This window comes from Polyodon spathula, chromosome 10 (genome assembly GCF_017654505.1).
Source record: "Polyodon spathula isolate WHYD16114869_AA chromosome 10, ASM1765450v1, whole genome shotgun sequence".
Classification (NCBI taxonomy): domain Eukaryota; kingdom Metazoa; phylum Chordata; class Actinopteri; order Acipenseriformes; family Polyodontidae; genus Polyodon; species Polyodon spathula.
Window position 1 is genome coordinate 6,883,318 of NC_054543.1, and position 18,849 is coordinate 6,902,166.

The following is an 18,849-nucleotide window of genomic DNA, read 5'->3' on the forward strand; positions in this document are numbered from 1 at the left end:
ATCATTTGCACCTGAGCTGATTTAGGGCTGCAGTAGCAAAGGGGTTGAATACTTATGCAACTAAGATTAATCTGTTTTCCTTTGTAAATCTTAGTTAAATTTAATCTTACTTAAATAGTGAGAGAAATGTAAACAAAGAAACACTAAGCACTAAGCCTAACCCTAAATAACTAAACTGATTTTAGCAATGGGTATCTTGTGAAATGTGAACCTGAATTCTGCCAGTATTTAACAAAAATGTTTTTTAAATCATATTGAATACTTGTAATGATAGTAACTGTGAATCGTCTCAAACATGTTTAGAATTAAATTAATAAATGGAGTGGGTTTGAAGTGAACATCGACTACTGTTGATATCTTCGCCTCATTATATCAAATGCTCACTAGCAACCATCTGTTAGAGATAAAAAAAAAAAAATAGCTTACCACATGCTCTGAAACATGTTCAAGGTCTGTGCAAAACAAGGGATGTAGATGTAACAAGCCAGGCAGCTATGAGACTGTAGTGCGTTCATTGACCATAGATTTGCATTGTCCTTGTATGTACAGTAACGTGTGCTGTAGACGGAATGTATTAACCAGACTGTGTAATAATGTATGTATGCAGCCGTATGTATGAGTCCATGTGACACAATTTAATATGACTTAGTACATATTTTATAAACCTTTATTGCTTACAGGCTCATCTGTTTATTGTTTAAAACCATGATGTTACAGGTTGGAATAGTTGTAAAGAACTGAGGTCTTGCGGTGATGTGTACTGTTTCTCTACAAATAGCCATCCTTCTCTCCAATACCATCTGAGCACCTGCATAGGTGTTTTAGAATTAAGGCTTGAGTTAAGAACCCCACTAAGATTAAGATGTTTTATGAATTCCGTAATATTTAAGTGCTCCACTTAAGAAACCCAGATAAGTAACCAATTTTACCATTTCAGAACTTAAGTTATTTATGAATATAACCTCAGGTCTTTATTCAAATGAGGTCCTAAATTAGCTCATTGAACCTCAGCAGAATGTGCACCACTGCCAGACTACTGTACGTGGTCCATAAGCAGACCACACAATTACCAGCAATGGTAACACAATGGATATGGGTCAAAAGGTTTCCCAGAGTTCCTGTTACAAAAGCACATTGGCACTGGCATGGTACTACTGGTACCATTTGGCCATTGACTAATGCCATTGTAATCATGGTATGCTACTTATTGCTGCATTACAACACTAGGGGTAGCTGTGTGTACAAGAGGAGCAATATAGGTGGAGCGTTCTAGATATGTTAAAATGTTCTACAGCAGTTGTTGCTGCATTATGGAGAATGTTCAGTAAAGAGCTGTTGCTTGAATCTACACTTTTTTTTATATAGTAGCTGTGCACAACCTTCATATGCTAGTGTCATTATCTCTTAGTATATATTCCTTCCATTGTGGTTGTAGTGCTGATTGTTTGTTTTTTTACAAGTAGTAAAACAAAGTTACAGAAAACAGTTCAAGCAGAAAAGCTGCTGCATGCTAGTATGTTTGTAGTCACAGGAGCAGTGAATCATCCAGTTATTCGAAGCACTTGTAATTTCTTTATGTGGCACATCAACAGCTATGGCATCAATACAAGATTTCACTTGAATGAGTCATAAAGCACGTCAGTAAACCTATCACAATGCTGACAACTAATGGGTTAGTTTACATGCAGACATTGACAGGCTAACTCTCTATAAACCTCCCACTGCATTGCTAATTTTAGATGAGGATCAAGAGAAATGAGTGTTGAACAAACTGCTGTAATCTACTAAGAAAACCATACACTGAAATATATATTTTTAAATTTTAGAAATAGGTCAATAAATATAGAAAGCATGTGGTATGTAATAAAAAAAAATTGTGTCGTGTATTTAAAAAATGGTTTCATATATTTTATGGGTTTATTGTGCCTCCATCACCTCCTTCCCTTTCAGAGTAATAGAGGGGCAGTGGAATGAATTTACTCTATACATCATGGAATAGAAAAGTAGTATGCTCCTTATCGAAGCATGGAATTGCTTCTCAGCATTTGTTTTGTCTTAGTGAACCAGCATTGTAACCCAGATGAACATATCACAGCAAATGCAATACACAAGACAAAAACCTTATGCAGTAGACAGGTTCCTTATGAGAAGTGTTGTGTTGACTACCAACATCTGCATCAGCAATGATTTTCAGGTAGAATTACTGTTGGTCATTTTGAGAGCGACATTACAAGAGACCCTTAAAAGGTTGCCATAATTTACTTAATTGGCAGATAGAGAGAGACACCAATGTTTTGTCATTACTTCTTAAATCATACAGTTTTTTTTTTTTTTATTGAATATGCAGTGCTATTTGGGTACCAAGAAAATGATGCACGCCAAGCAGCACATTTACAACAGGCTCAATAGATGATAAACTCCACTGATTTGATTTAATGAGGTGTACAGAATACAGCAGTGCTGCCTGCTTCTAGTTAACCGTATCACTAATCTTACAACTTCACAAGCAGGTCATTTAGGGTTGGCTTGCAGGAAGCTGTAGATATGTACTGTTGTACTGGTATACCATGGTAAGATATAAATGCATGCAGCAGTGTAACTATGGTGAAGACAAGAGAAGCATGTTAAACAATACTGCAGGGCCCTCCAGGTCATCTACAGATCAGTGGCATAATTAGTTTAACCAGTGACAGATAGAATGGGGGAATTATTCTTTCCATCCCCTCCAAGCTGCCCCGGCCTCCCATCCCCAGCTAGAGTATCCCATCCTATTCCCAGATCCTCCCAGATTTGAAATCAAAGTCATCAGCATCAGAAGGGTTAAGCTTAGACCTGATTAGAAAAGCAAAAAATGTTGCAAGTTATGATAATATTTAATTCCTGTCTGCTTTGTGGGTGGTAATAATTTAAGGTCATAATTTTGTGCCACAGGCACTGTTATAAATGACATAACATAACAAAACATAAATCATGTAAGTAGGGATTTTTAAATCACCTAAAATATTGTTACCTCTTTGGTATTGTCACCCTGAATCTTTACTACAAGTACAGTTGACACTGGATTCACAGCAAAAGAGTCTATTACAGGTTTATAGAAAATCGCTCTGGTACCTAACTTCCATGGACCCATAATCTGACACACATTGTCCGTCCTTTGCATGGAGAGATTATGTGATTCAGCTGCTAAGTAACAGTTGCAAAAATAGAGGGGGAGAAAATCAATGAATGTAAAAGGACAAAAATCAGCAGCAGGCACAGACCAGTGAATTAAACACTTAAAACACTTTGTTCCGTTCCGGCCTGCATGTCGTATTTCGGGAGAGAAGAAAAAAAAGGACTTTAAATAAAACGGAGGAACATTTGTACACTGTTAGTATAAAAATGAAATCAAATAATAAAAAATTAGAATCATCAGTGGTTAACAATTTTTTTTTTTTTTTTAGTGTTTTTTTTTTTTTTTTTTTTTTTTTATCATTTTCACCTAATTTAGAATAGCCAATTATTTTTAGGCTCAGCTCACCACTACCACCTCTGCGCTGACTCGGGAGCAGCGAAGATGAACACACGCTGTCCTCCGAAGCTTGTGCCAACCTCTTCTTTTCATTCTGCAAACCCAACATGCAGCCACCTCAGAGCTACAGCTTGTCGGCGGTGAGCTGAGGACACACTGGCCGACCTAAGCCCATGCCCACCCCCGCACCCCCGGGCGGCGCACAGCCAATTGTGCGATGCCACTTGGGAGCTCCCATCCATCAATCAATTGTTTTGATGGTACATTCTGAGATAGACCTTTTATAAAATAATAATTTCAAAAGAAAAGAAAAAATACTCTTCTTCCGTTTTCCATCCGTTTGCTATGGACAGAGGGTAAAGCCTGCTAATGTCTGCTGTGAGATGGGAATTTTAGGAATTAGCTTCTTAAATAACAGATATGTCTTTTGTCTTGCCACCTTTCTCTTTTCTTTTCCATTATAGTGTATTTTTTCTCACTAAGTTGCTGGTAGCCATATACAATATAAGCATATAATTACAGTGTATGTTTTTGTGAAAAACTTAAATTCTGTGAATGGCAATGTCATTTTTGTTTATTTTCTAGAAGAAATTATCAAAAGTTAAATTAATTGCATTTGCCTTAAGAGCCATAGGCTGATTCTTAATGGACTAAAAGAACATGCTGAATTGGAGTTGCATTAATTGCTCTTGGAAGCCTTATACATGTCTAAGATAAAGTGTGTTTACTTAAACAAGGTCTATATTTGATAGCCCAAAAATTTATTGTTTTAGATTTTTTTTTACAACATTGTCCTTGTGGGGTATATAGTAGGTTAATTGAATCAACCTCTTAGAATTGTAGTGTAACACAGAAACTTTGTCTACCTGAGACATCGTTTCTTCTAAGTTTTGTTCTTCTGAGAATGTGTGATTGAGCATTTAACGATATGGTTGAGCTTTTGATCACAGCAGGATGCCCTGCTACCATTCAAGACTGATGGACAGAAAAAGTCTGAACAGTCCTCTGAGGCATGGCCTTCACCAGTCTGCAGAGTTCTTCAGTGTAATCTTAATAATTGTCATCTAACACTTGATACTGTTATTGACTTGAGGCTGTGCCACATGGTTCCTTTAACCTTCATTTACCTTTGCACTCAAAATATTTTGCATGCATATTTAAATATGTCAGAACAGAATGGTCATTCCTAAAGATTCCAGAGTTCCTACTTTGAAGATAAACTTGCATTCCCTTTGTTTCCGAGCAGCGTTTGTTTCATAGCACTTATTGAACCCACAGATGGTGATGTCTTCAGCAGTCTCCTTTAAAAGTTTAGTTCAGCCTGAAGCTTTACAGAAATGTATTTGGATCAACCTCAAAGTCATGTATTGTTATAACTGTTTTTATAAACCTCCCAGCAAATCCCTTTCATCTCAAATTATATTACATTTCTGCATTTTACTTCCAAATCATAAGTTTTTAAGTTAAATAAATGCTCCAATGGTCACACAGGTTGTTTTTTTTTCTAACTTAATGACTGTTAAACCCTTAAAGTAGCATGGCATGATTGGTAAAAAGACATTTTTATAATCTTATAGGGAACATTAAAAAAATGCATCTAAATACTGTACTGTGTTCTTCAAACTGCATAGACTGTACTGTAAGTATATGTAAGCTTTCTACAATTTGAGTTCCTGAAAACAGTAATACAGAAAAACTCTTATCAGTAATACATTATTTTTAAGTAAGTGCAATGGTGCATTGTATGAGAGGAATACATCTGTTGGGTAGCCCTTTATATTATGAGGCATACATAACTAGGTAATAACTTGATAAAACAGGATAATGATCAATATGTTGTGCTCCTACATGGTATAATTACATCAGGTAACATAATATTGTTCAGATACTTGTGGTTGCACAGAAGTAAGAAATCATTTAAATTATTCATTCCCTGCAATCTAAAAACGGTCAGCTCGAATCATATATTCTGGTTTGTGCAGCCATTACCTTGCACAGACAGCATCTTCAAAGCACCTGCGTTGCGTTTTGCATCTATCAATACAAACAGTTACTCAAAGAATAACCCAAGCAATGTGGATTTTGTTACTGAGGGTGAAATAAAGTGGCCAAAATAAATGTGGGTGTGTAACTACATTTTGATTACAGTATAATAACAATAATCTGCACGGTACTGAACATTGATCTTATGTAAATACATACATGATAGTCATATATAATCACAGATACCCCTGTTATATGACATTAGCTGGAATAGAAGCTGTCCAGATGTGGCTAATCTGAGTGTCCTTTTTCCCTATAGGTGACTGCTTGAGCTATTGAGTTCCCGCTGTATCACAGATCAGTAGATGCTGAGGATTTTCAGAGATGGAGCGTGCATACTTTATTAATTCGGGGGCATGGAGCACTTTCCCATACCGCAGTTTTTTCTTTTTCATTATAACTTGGAGACGGCTGCCTGCCTGCCCAATCTCCCATTCTCATTCCCCACCACAAGTCTCCCTGTATCTCCTGAACCTGAGCTAATTTCACCACAGCAGATGGTGACCGTACCCAGGCTGATTTAATTGCCTGTGCCTGCACTGTCCTCTGTCAGGTCTGACACAATCTCATAAAGTGTGTGTCTATCTATCTATCTATCTATCTATATATCTATCTATCTATATAATATATATATATATATATATATATATATATATATATATATATATATATATATATATATATATATATATATATATAATATATCCTTACTGATGACAAAATGACTTTGACTTTTCTGTGAATTATTCATTTCCTGCTTTTTCCTTTTCTATCTTTGTTGTTCTTCATTTGTACATTTGCTGTCTCTGATATCACTGTGTTTGGGAAACTTAAGACAGGCATGCAGTGGTGAGTCTTTAGAGCCTGCAGTGAATGTCTTTTTGTGAAGAAGTTCACAATAGCCCTGGACTAAATCTGTTTCAGCATCTTCCAGTCTTTTGAAGACATTTGTGGAATGCCCGTTGAGCCTTGGATGTTTGCTAGGTTGCATTAGATCAAATATTGCCCTATGCAAAGAAGCATAAATATCAGAAGAGGTCAGAAACAGGCATGCAGTTGACTTGGAAGAAGTCAAACGGAGAAAAATTATTTTTCCATAGGAGCTTAAAAAAATGAAGTGGGTACATTTTGGCAGAGGGGTGTGGGGGCTAAGGAGTTATGTATGCATTGCAGATTTGTTTTCCTTTTTTTGGTATTATTATTTTGTAAATGCTGCCAAAAATGACCATTTCAGTTTTCTTCTACCTCATACATTATGATGACAGTTGCTTAAAGGAATTATCAATAGCCAAGACTATTTATTGCATTGAGAATAAAACAGGGGCGGGGGAGCTGCTTAACATGGCAGTGTGCTGAATATAAATAGCTTTACAGTGGAAAAGACACTGAGCCCCTTCATTCAATCCCATAGCACCTGCCTTAAAGTGCAAGAAGTACAAACTGGGAATGTTTCTTTTAACAGTGCATTACTGATAAATGAAGCCTGGCCAAATGACTTTAAGCTACTCTTTATCCTCTTCAGTCATTGTTTTAATTTAAACAGATGGTGGGATTTTCATTTCATAAATCCTACAAAGTAATGTTTTCTATGCTGGGAAGCAGAATGCCCGATGTCTTCGCTTAAATGAATTCTAGAATCAAATACAGCTTAACAACAAAATATTATTTATGTTTTATAATATAAATCCCTCTCAAACATTTATGTGTGTGTGTGTGTGTGTGTGTGTGTGTGTGTGTGTGTGTGTATGTATATATATATATATATATATATATATATATATATATATATATATATATATATATATATATATGTGTGTGTGTGTGTAGTATACGCCTACATCCTGATAAAGTGGCCACACCCTGTTTCATAATCTATACTGAGCATCAAAAGAAACCTATCACTTATATTTGGATAAAAAATCATTAGATGTGATCGAAAAATGACAAGCTGTTTTAGAGCAGGTGCAGTGACTTTTTATTGTGCTGATTAACAATGGACATAACACAGATCTGTCGATCTTGGGCAGGTGTTGTGACTCTTGGTCTCCCAGTTCGTGGAATGTCATTGACAGAGTGTGTCTGGTTATACCATCTCGACAGGTTTGAAATTGCTGGCTGTGAGCACCCAAGATGGCAAGCCACAGTACGCTGCCCTAGTCCAGCCTCCAACATGACGATTGCACGAAGGCGCTGCTCTCTTGACAGATGTGACGTTTTTTTTTTTTTTTCTGCGATTATCTTATTGATTTTATTAAAGCTTGCAATTTAACAGCTGAAATCAGTCCATATCAAGTGTCCAATGAACTGTCACACTAATTAGGTGATTAAGTACATATGCTTCAGTCACTCAAGCGTGTCAATACCAATGTTGAACTATTACTCTGAAGTAACTTCATACCTTCTAATCTGTCAGACTGTGATGGTTGTTCTGCCTGGTTTCAACAGCCATGGGCTCCTCTAAGCAGATGTCTGAGGACTTGAAAATAAAGATAATTGACTTTCTCAAAACAGGAGAAGGGTATAAAAAAAACGCTCTCAACACTTCCAGCTAGCAATTCCAACTGTCAGAAACATTGTCAAGTTAAATGGAAAGGTTAAAGATCTGGAAAACCAAGAAAAATTCACATAGACTTGCCCGAAAACTGGTCAGATCTACACAACACAGCCCACAGGTCACTGCAAAGGACCTTCAGAACAGTTTAGCTGACACTGGAGTAGTTGTTTACAGGTCCATAGTACAGCGTACCTTACACAACACGGATCTGCATGGGAGAGTTGCCAGAAGGAAGCCTTTTCTACGACCTCATCACAAAAGTCAGCATCTAAAATATGCAAAAGAAAACCCTGACAAGCCTGAAGCTTTTTGGAACAATGTGCTTTGGACTGATGAAATGAAAATTGAACTGTTTGGCTACAACCAAAGAAGGTATGTTTGGAGAAAAAAGGATGAAACATTTTAAGAAAGGAACACCTTGCCAACTGTTAAGCACGGGGGTGGCTTTATTATGCTTTGGGGTTGTGTGGCAGCCAGTGGAACCGGAAATATTGTGCAGGTGGAAGGAAGAATGGATTCAATTAAATATCAACAAATCCTAGAAGCTAATGTCCTAAAGTCAGTCAGAACACTGAAGCTGAAAAGAAGTTGGATATTTCAGCAAGACAATGATCCAAAACATACCTCAAAATCAACCATGAAATATTTACAAGAAAGAAGGAGAAAGGTTTTGGAATGGCTGTCACAGTCCCCAGACTTGAATATTATTGAAAATCTGTGGGGAGATCTCAAGCATGCAATGCATGCAAGGAGACCTAAAAATCTTTCTGAGCTGGAAGAGTTCTGCAAGGAAGAGTGGGAAAAAATTCCAAAGGCAAGAATAGAAAGACTCTTAGCTGGCTACTGGAAATGTTTGGAAGCAGTTATATCTGCCAAAGGAGGTGTTACCAAGTATTAAGTGACAGGATGCCCAAACTTTTGCACGCTCCATGTTCACTTTTATTTATTATTTGAATCTGTTATAAATGTAAATAAATAGTAATTCTGTATTAACATTTGCAAAAAGGTGTCATGTTTAACTCATGTAGAGGTCAAGTCAACTTCTGTTCACTGAAAGATTATTTGTAACATACATTTTTTCCAGGGGTGCTCAAACTTTTGCATACAACTGTGTGAATGTGTTGTGTGTGTGTGTGTGTGTGTGTGTGTGTGTGTGTGTGTGTGTGTGTGTGTGTGTGTGTGTGTGTGTGTGTGTGTGTGTGTATATGTCAGCTTATAGTATGATAATCAGGTATATATACACTTATATAGTAGGCTATCATATATATTATATAGATATATAATATATCGAGTTAGCTGTTGCTTTTGGTGGAGCAGTTCTCTGGAAATTTATCAAGTTCCATCTTATTCTTCTTTGTTCTAGGCTAAATAAATCCGTAATTTGTATGCTGCGCAACCATATGATTAATCTGTTTGCTGCTGCACCATCCTTTAATAGTCTACTAACTTTGCAATCTCCCAGTATTTCTCTTCCATGTTGTATATAGAGACTAGGAATCTCTCGCCTTCACGGCCATGTCCTGCATGTCTTTAGCTTTTTGGTTTCAGATCAATGGGTTTGAGGCTTCATTGCTGGGAGCCGCTCATCTATCCAGTATCACACCATTCGTTAGCTGCATCTCTATTTGTGAGGTTCCCTGACCGATGGGCAAAGGGAGATAATCAGTCTCCAGCGCTCTCTTCTCCTTGCACATTTCAGCGCTATGTAATTACCTTATTAAACAAAACCTTTGCTTTGCCAACGTAAGAATCAATTTCTTTCCTTCAATAGAAATAAACACTCCCTGAAGAGCGATTGGGAAAACATATAATGGAGTCCCTTGTGACGTGATCACAGTTTTTAACCCCCCAACAGCAGACTCTCACAAATAGACCTTAGGGAAATGTATTGACTTACCTAACTGCATCTACACATAGCATCATGTTAAAGTAAGATAACCATTAAGTCATCATAAGGACCTTCTGAACGACGTAACTAAAGGTTAACTCAAATCCAGGTTATAGGTGATATAGTATATATATATATATATATATATATATATATATATATATATATATATATATATATATCCTGTATAATATTGGTACCAATTTATCCATTTATCAACATGAATTCATCTTGTATATAAGCAATAGCACCAATAAGTATAATTTTTTAATCAATTTCCCTTAATTACCTGCAGTAACCAAACATTAACTGTTATTTTAAATATAAATAGCTTCAAATGTAATTGATTTATTTGTATTTGGGATTTATGATGTTTGGGTTCTGTTGTTCCAATATGGAGTTCTGATGATATTTCTATTTCAGACTTACTGTATAGAGATTTCGATAAGGACTTCTTATTGAAACTTTAGTTTAAATTTATTTTAGTACTGCTATATATCGAACATTTCTTGTCTATAATATAATTGCCATTTCAGCTTAAGACTTTTGAGCTGTTTTAGGTAATTGCAGGTTACATATCAGATGTTTGGTAGATTTCTCAGAGAACATTCAGTCCCTTTTACATCAATTAGAGCCAATTTAAGTACAAATTAAAAAGAAAAAAAAACATAATCCACTCCTCACCCCCCTTCTAGTTTTCAAGTAATTTCAATTTTCTATAGTTTGCATCATTATGTAAATTATGCCTTAATTTTTCTTAATGATAAATTGCAGCACAAAAAGGCTCTTGGAAATGATTATGTACTCCTCTAGCTATTTTTTCTTTACTAGAGAAAAGAAATGGGACTTAAGAAATTAAGCAGTGCGTTTATTATCAAATATCAATTTTGAGATATTCATGCAAGCCTGGAAATTTCACTCTGATTGAAATGAATGCAATTTATCTTATTTGTTGCAGAGAGTGTAATTTCACACATTCAGAGGAAACTCTGAAAGTTTGATATATTCCTTTAAGCAAGTGGAGGTGTGTTGTCAGAGGAACAAACTGGAGTACTACATTTTCTGTGCAAGTTGGCGTAGAACTGTGTTCTGTATGAAGTCATAAATAAGACACTGTATGCCTCTGTCTATAATAAAGCAATAGATCATCACACTCAAAAAAAATGAATTTTTTACTTTTGAAAGGCTTACGTTTTACTGGTGAATCCAATATGAAATGTGAATCCAATATGAAATGTGATCATTTAATCTTGCAGTCCATGGTTCACTTTTTAACTGGATGCAAAATATGCAAACAATTGCGTTCACACCCATCAACCTCTGCCATGAAGTTAGATGGTAGGAAATGCACTCAAAAACGAGTCAAACAAGCCCTCCTTCCTCTTTCCCGCCTGTAACTTTTGATAAAATATCGCAATAATGGACCAGGGAGGTGTTATGTGATAGTAGTAGAGAAACAGCATTGTTCAATGGCTACAGAATTTACTCAGTGCTACTTCACCCCTTCATCATAACTACAACCTCTGGGGCCAGCTAGGTTGCTAAACACTCACCTTTTTACTCCTTACTCCTCAGTGTGGAGACCAGTACTGTACATATGCATCATTATTAATGCTTAACAACCAACATGAATAGGGTTAGTGTTAGTATCAGGGTTAGGGTTAGTATCAGGGTTATGGTTAGTATCAGGGTTAGGGTTAGTATCATGGTTAGTGTTTGTATCAGGGTTAGGGTTATGGGTAGGGTTAATGTTAGTATCAGGGTTCGGTTTATGGAAAGGGTTAGTGTTAGTATCAGGGTTATGGTTAGTATCAGTGTTAGGGTTAGTATCATGGTTAGTGTTTGTATCGGGGTTAGGGTTATGGGTAGGGTTAGTATCCGGGTTAATGTTAGGGTTATGGATAGGGTCAGTGTTAGTATCAGGGTTAGGGTTAAGGTTAGGGTTAATTTTAGTATTAGGGTTAGTGTTAGGGTTATGGATAGGGTTAGTGTTAGTATTAGGGTTAAGATTAGGGTTAGTTTTAGTATTAGGGTTAATGTTAGGGTTATGGGAGAGGTTGTGGTTAGTTATGTTGGGAGCAGCAGACTAGACTATAAGTAAAGGTTTTAAAGGGGAAAGTAACTAAATAAAAAAGTTGAACTAAGTAAACAGTGAACAAACAAAATATTGAATTAACTGTGTGTTTATTGTGAGAGAAAGGTCAACTGGCTATTCCTTTTGTGGCTAAGCTTTTTTTTAATTATTTGTGCTGAAAGCTTACTTCAACTTCCATGTTTAGTCATTAATTTGGACCAGACATCAACTGGCCTTGAATCCAAATGTAAACATCAATATAAATGTGTTTTCTATTTAGAAGGGGAAACCTGCTGAACCCTGTGACCTAAATTCACAATGCAATCAATGGATTAACCCTGGTGCTTGAGCCTGTTAAAGATGCGAACGTACTGGAATGAACTCCTATATATGGGGTAATAACAAAGACATACAGCTATATACCCATGGCTTTCTTTAGCATAACAACATTCTCATAAGCCCATTATTATTTCACCATTGATCTGTTCATTTTTCAATCTTCACTTCCACTGAAGTGATAGCTCTAAGTTCACTACCTAAGTTACAAGCAATTGGACTCCCCTTGACATCACAGCGCTGTCGTAGTGTAATGCTCCAGTAGGGTCCTAATACTTGTAACAGACTTTTAGTGTGTTCCTCTAGCTTTGTAAGAGAATACACCTGTAAATCTTAGTTATTATTACGCCTTTCAGTCACGCTGCTAAGTGCCAGGATTTTTTTAAAAGGCAATATGCTGTTGCACCGGGATCAGCATGATTCGATTAAGCTGTGGCATTGTGCATGCTTCACCTTACTTGAGAGATTGTCGGGCTTGCACATAAATCAAAATGTAATTAAAACATTACCCTTTATGATAGTTGAAAAGAAATGAGCCGTCAATGAATTGGTATCCTTAGCCTGGGATTCAAAACTCCCCATCGCCCAGTGGCGAGCAGCTCAGCTTCAGGAATGTTATTCTTGCCTGCCTGTCACTCGCACTCACCCCGAGAAGCATCTGATAGCTCAATCGGAAAGGCATAGTCATCAGGACCGCTCCTTTTGAATGGGTAGAAGTTGTTTTTTTTTTTGTGGTTTTTTTTTGTAGCTTGTATTGGCAACATAGATACTGCTTATTGTTAGTTGGGCCTCCTTCAGTCCCTGTTGTCTAGTAGCTGAAAAACACTCATGGCATAAATGAGGACACAATGAGGTGATTAATCAGTAATGTGAGTGTGTAAAAGGTGGATGTGTTACATGTGTGGGTCGTCACTGAATAATAATGAGGCAGACATAGAGCATTGGGTGTTGACATGCCACACAGGCTCGTAAATATAATAACAACACAGGCTGTCACTAGGGTAGCATTAATTGTAGCCCTAGTGTCAGATTAACCTAGAAGGATTAGCCACGTTAGCCTAGAAGGATTTTTACAGGAGAGAGGTGTTATGTGATAGTAGTAGAGAAACAGCATTGTTCAATGGCTGCAGAATTTACTCAGTGCTACTTCAACCCTTCTTCATAACTACAACCTCTGGGGCCAGCTAGGTTGCAAAACACTCACCTCAGTGTGGAGACCAGTACTGTACATGTGCATCGTTATTAATGCTTAACAACCAACAGCATTTTGCTGATGAGTTTTTTTAATTGCATTGTTATTACATTTTTTTAGAAGCAAGAGTACTTAAAATTGCAAAATGTTTAAGCGCAAAAGGTTGGTCCATCACTGTGTAGACAAAGAGTAGTGTACCTCCCACCCACATCCAACATGCTTCAGATGTACATCCTTATAAGTTGTGTTTCTGTGTCCTAATAAAGAAAAGAAAAAACAAAAACAAAGCTAAAATAAAAGTTTGCCACACAAATGAGCGCTCGCCTCATTAAAAGAGACGTTCTGCTCCAGGAAACTACTACACTATGAAACTCTCTATACTGGTTGGGATCCACATCCCCTAAAGTAACCTTCTGCTGTTGCTCCTGAAGTCCCGGCCTCCCAGCGATTCTGTGTCATTGCCACAGTCCTGGCTGAATAGAGCTTTCACAGGCACCATCTTGAAGTTGAGGGGTTTGTGTAGTAGTTGTCTTGCAGAGCGGACATTCTCCTCCTGGATGTAAAAAGAGTGCAGCTCTGTGTCGCATGCACTCGCCTCAAGCTGTGGCACAGATGCCTTTTGAGCTGTGCGCAGCCTTCCCAGGCATGCCCCCGAGCCAATCTGGACCTCCCGATCAGCTCAGCGCCAGGCGAGCCTAACTGCTCAACTGTTTGCCTAGCAATGCATCTCCTGTTACACGTCCCAGCTGGACACATCTGCACAAGAACCAGCGACAGGGCTCTCCCTGTCACTGAGGGTCATCTCATTTACATAGTGCAAGTTCTGTATATTCTAAAATACAAATAACTCCTAGTTTTCTGAAACTTAGAAGACCAATGTGTTAAGTTAGTTGCCTTGATTATATCATGCCAGCTGCTGGAACCCAGCACCAGCAGCAGTTGGGAGAGACATGGAAGGAGCTAGAATGAGTTAAAAGCACCTTTCCTGTCGGTTCTTTTAAAAGCACCTTCATTGTTACAAGCACTTTTTTAATGACCTGCAGTTGGTCATTGTCACTCAAGGACAGGGCTCTGAAGAGAGAATGCTGTGTAAATGTTTTACTGACACACACAATGGAATGAGGTTTGCACATGGCTCTTCCACGTAGTTTCTGTTTCTGCTTTAATGGGCACACATGAACATCCATTTCCATTCACGCACACACACAGACGCACATCCAAGCACACACATATTCCACCAATGTATTCTGCTCATGGTAAAAGTATGACAAAAAGGAATGTAATCATAATTAATCACAAATGAAGCCATTCAATCGTGGTCCTCTCAAGAAAATTGTGTGAAAGTTTTGTGATTTTGTTTTTCACGAATGTTCTCTAAGATTAAACCACCTAACTCACCTAACAACTTGATATGGTGGAACAGTGTCACTAATATATCCAGCACTCTAAAGTAATATCATAACTCTGTCCGACACTTCCCCAAAATGCCCTGCACATATTGCTCAGTGTAGTCCTAGTGCAGGGTTGCAGTCGTTATCTGTCATTTAAATTCTCTATTGTGTGCATTACAGAAGCAGCATAGTACTGTAGCTACAGCACTTAAACTGTAGTTGCAGTTCATTGTATATATACTGCTGTGAATCTGGAGAGAGAACATTGTTAAAGCATTCTTTTTTCCCAATAAGGGATTGTTTTACACATGCCAACAAGCTATACTTGACAATGACTGGTTTGTATCTACACAGAGCCTTCCCTGGACTTTTACAAAAACACAGGTCAAACACTCACCCCAAACTCCTTCCCCCAATGAACGATTTTCTTCCCTTTTTTATGCTCTGTTGCATTGAAAGCTGCATCGTCACAAAAACATGCATATTCCCGTATCATCTAGGCTCTCCCCATCCTTGCCTCACTGAGTCTGGCCTAATTCCTTTACCCACATCTCCTGTCTCATCTCACTGTACACACTGCGGATATTTTGATGACACATGTTGCCTGAAGTGAGTGAAGGAAAACAAAAAAAGACATTAAAATAAAATCTCTGATTCATTTCCCAGGATTCTATTTTCCTCAGAAGCCCCTTTGTGACTGTAACTCTGGAGAGACTTCTGTGATATTGCTTGTTTGAAGCTATTTACTATCCTGATCTTTTTGCTTGCTCTGATCTGCTCAAATGATTCAGCTAAATTTCTGTGGGATACAAATTGCTGTGACACACTTACATTACTGACTAGCAGGTACCAATAAAACAGGTGTTGGAACCCATTACAGGGCACATAATAACCTTTTTATTTTATTGTGTTATATGTTCCCATGTGTTGCTACAACTGTTTACATAAGGTGTGTGCATTGTTAATTTTTTATTTTTTATTTTATATTTTGACCACTTTTTTAAACTTTTAAATTGCATTCCCTTCCTCAAGATGGCTTCACATGTACCCACATGGACCTCTCAGAACTACATTTCACATCATCCTCCTGCTCATTGGTAAATCCATCTCAGTTACATATGTGAGCAGGAGGTTGATGGCAAATGTAGTTCTGAGAGGTCCATGCGGGTACATGTGAAGCCATCTTGAGGCAAGGAATGCAATTTAAAAGAGTGGTCAAATGTTAAAAAAAAAAATGTGTGTGTGTGTGTGTGTGTGTGTGTGTGTGTGTGTGTGTGTGTGTATATATATATATATATATATATATATATATATATATATATATATATATATATATATATATATATATAAACAATACGCACACACCTTACGTAAACAGTTGTAGCAACACATGGGAACATGTAAATGTAAAATAAAAAGGTCCTATGTACCCTTTAAGGTGCAAGATATCTGGGATTCAGTTTTGGCTTTTTTTCCAGGCTCCTCTAGTATTGCAATAAGAGCTGATGCTATTAGAAACATGGGGCAGATTGATGGTTCAAGCTGAGTGAAACCTCAATCAGTCAATACAATCAGAGTCAGTGTGACTGCAACATACACTATGGTGGTCCATAGAAGACATAAAGAATGAATCGGAGTGCAAGTTGTCCAAATCATGATAACAGCAATGAAATTAGATGAATAATAGCAAATTAGCAACTACTATTGTCTGTATGATTGAACGGTTGACATAGAGAGTGGCTGCTGGGGGTCTGCTATACAATAGCAATCTGTTTGTTGATTGGCACCAAGATCCATTTAGACAGTGCTTGGCAGTATGAAGCCCCTTTCACACTGGCCCTGTGTCATGTGGGTCAGGTACGCTATTTTACACTGCTTTTGATAAAGCAGGGTTGACCGGGGTGACAGACCCAAGCACACGATGCACGTATAAATGCCCCGGAAGCAGCTTGTTATGAATGTTTCTATCCAAGCTTCTCTGAATTGAACAGTCAGCCCAGATGTTAATTAAAGCAAATATTTCTACATCCCTACTGCAATATGGCTCATGGTGTGTCTCAAGCAACAAAAATAAGGCTAAACAGAAACGTTTCTTGCGGAAGTGAAACCTTCAGGCAGGCGTAGCTGTGTTATTCTGTCGTCTTATGACAGCTGTCATGCATTTTGTCTCTCGCAAGCCCGGACAAAGCGTGTCGACCCAGGTTAATGGGGAATTATGACCCAGGCAGCCAGAACCCAGGTCAGGACCTAGATAGGAGTGCCACTGTGAAAGGGGTTTATGATAAACTTCTTCTTTATCAAGACGTTAGGTTGGATGCTCCATGGAGAACGTCATTACAGGAACAGTGCCTGTTTTGGAACTGGCAATTGTGAAGAACAGTGACTTAAGGTAGTTTATGGGATGGAACCCTTATAACCAATATAAATGTGGGCAGTGAAATGTGTTCAAGAGCAGTTGAATTCAAAGGAAACATGTGAAAAAATATTCCAAAATCTCTTAGTGTGGACATGAGCAGCCTTTTCTTGGGCCAAAATCAATAATGAGCATCCTTGGAGATTATAGTTGCCTGCAGCTTGCCAGCCATCTGCAAGTTACCAATGGAGTCCTTTCTGTAACCAGATTGCAGAACCAGTATTCTACAGTCTTGTGAAGTGTTATACAAACCACCTGTGCTTTGGGGAAGAAAACAAAAGCATACACCATAGCAGAATTGAACTCAAAGTACACCATTAATCAAAAAGGAGTGTGATTTTGTCTAGCTGTGCTCAGCTTTAGGAGACATGAAAGCATCCATTTCTACCATATTTCAGAATGGGAATCACCTATCAAAAACACAGTCACAACCCCCAACCCACAAAACACTGGTCAGCTGTTTATGATATCATCTAATGTGTACAAGCCACAGTTGACATAGATGGGGGTCACATTGCCGATAGGCTCCAAAGTCACTGCTTTCCAAATTGGCCACAAAACCATGTGTTAACCCTGTATGTTACAAAATGTAAAAATAAAAGTTGAAATGCTGAGACTATTGTTACTGCTTGAGTTCTTGATTAAACCTTTTTTTTTCTTGTGACAACAGCCCCCAAAACTAGTACTGAATGCATCTGTTACTGCTTCTAATTGTAGATGCTGGGAATAATGGAATGCATGGCAAGTTACTGGACCCAAAATTGTGTGCCTTCTTCGTTTTCACGCCTTCTGCTGTCTGTCTTTCTGCTTTCCATTATTAGCACATGCTCAGTAGCTTCATCTGTTAGAAAAGTAAAACCAAGTGAGTTACAAAGGGACTACATCTTGTTTCATGTAGAAGTCTGACGGGGAAGCTGAGAAACAGCCTACTCCAAGAGACAGTCAGAGATCCACAAAAAAAAACAAAAAACAAAAAAAAACAACTAAAAATTGCTGAAACGCAGCCTGTCAGGGCTAATATGGGAGCTGGAGCACTGTTGAGGACGATGAATCTGCCTTGCTTGTAAACCTGCTGGTGACAGATATCATCAAGAATACAGTGCTGAAGTTTTTTTTTTTTACCTCTTGGTCCACTTTTTTAGCTAAACTTCTTTATAAAGACTTAAAATCATGCTCTAAAAGTTTCAGGGAAAACATTCTAACATGTGGTTCCATGTATGAAGCTTTTGAGCTCTACAGTGCAGTTAATTGCAATTCATGTGATTTGTATAGGGTGCTAGTGTTATCTCTGCAGGATTTAGGTACAGTATATTTAGCTATGATGCCTTATGTAGTCTGATCTGCTGAAAGATATGAGGAATGTGTAAAAAATATATGTAGATAAAAAATCATGACACATCTTATATTTTTTATGTTTTATAGTTTCTAACAGCTGAATTCACCATTG

At 37.7% G+C, this 18,849-nt stretch overlaps 1 protein-coding gene across 2 annotated transcripts in view; it reads left to right on the top strand.

Annotated features, from left to right (window-relative positions):
- The window catches only part of LOC121322112 (glutamate receptor ionotropic, delta-1-like), a 258,746-nt gene that overhangs the window by 136,517 nt on the left and 103,380 nt on the right, over nucleotides 1-18,849 (top strand). The gene's annotated exons all lie outside the window — the stretch shown is intronic.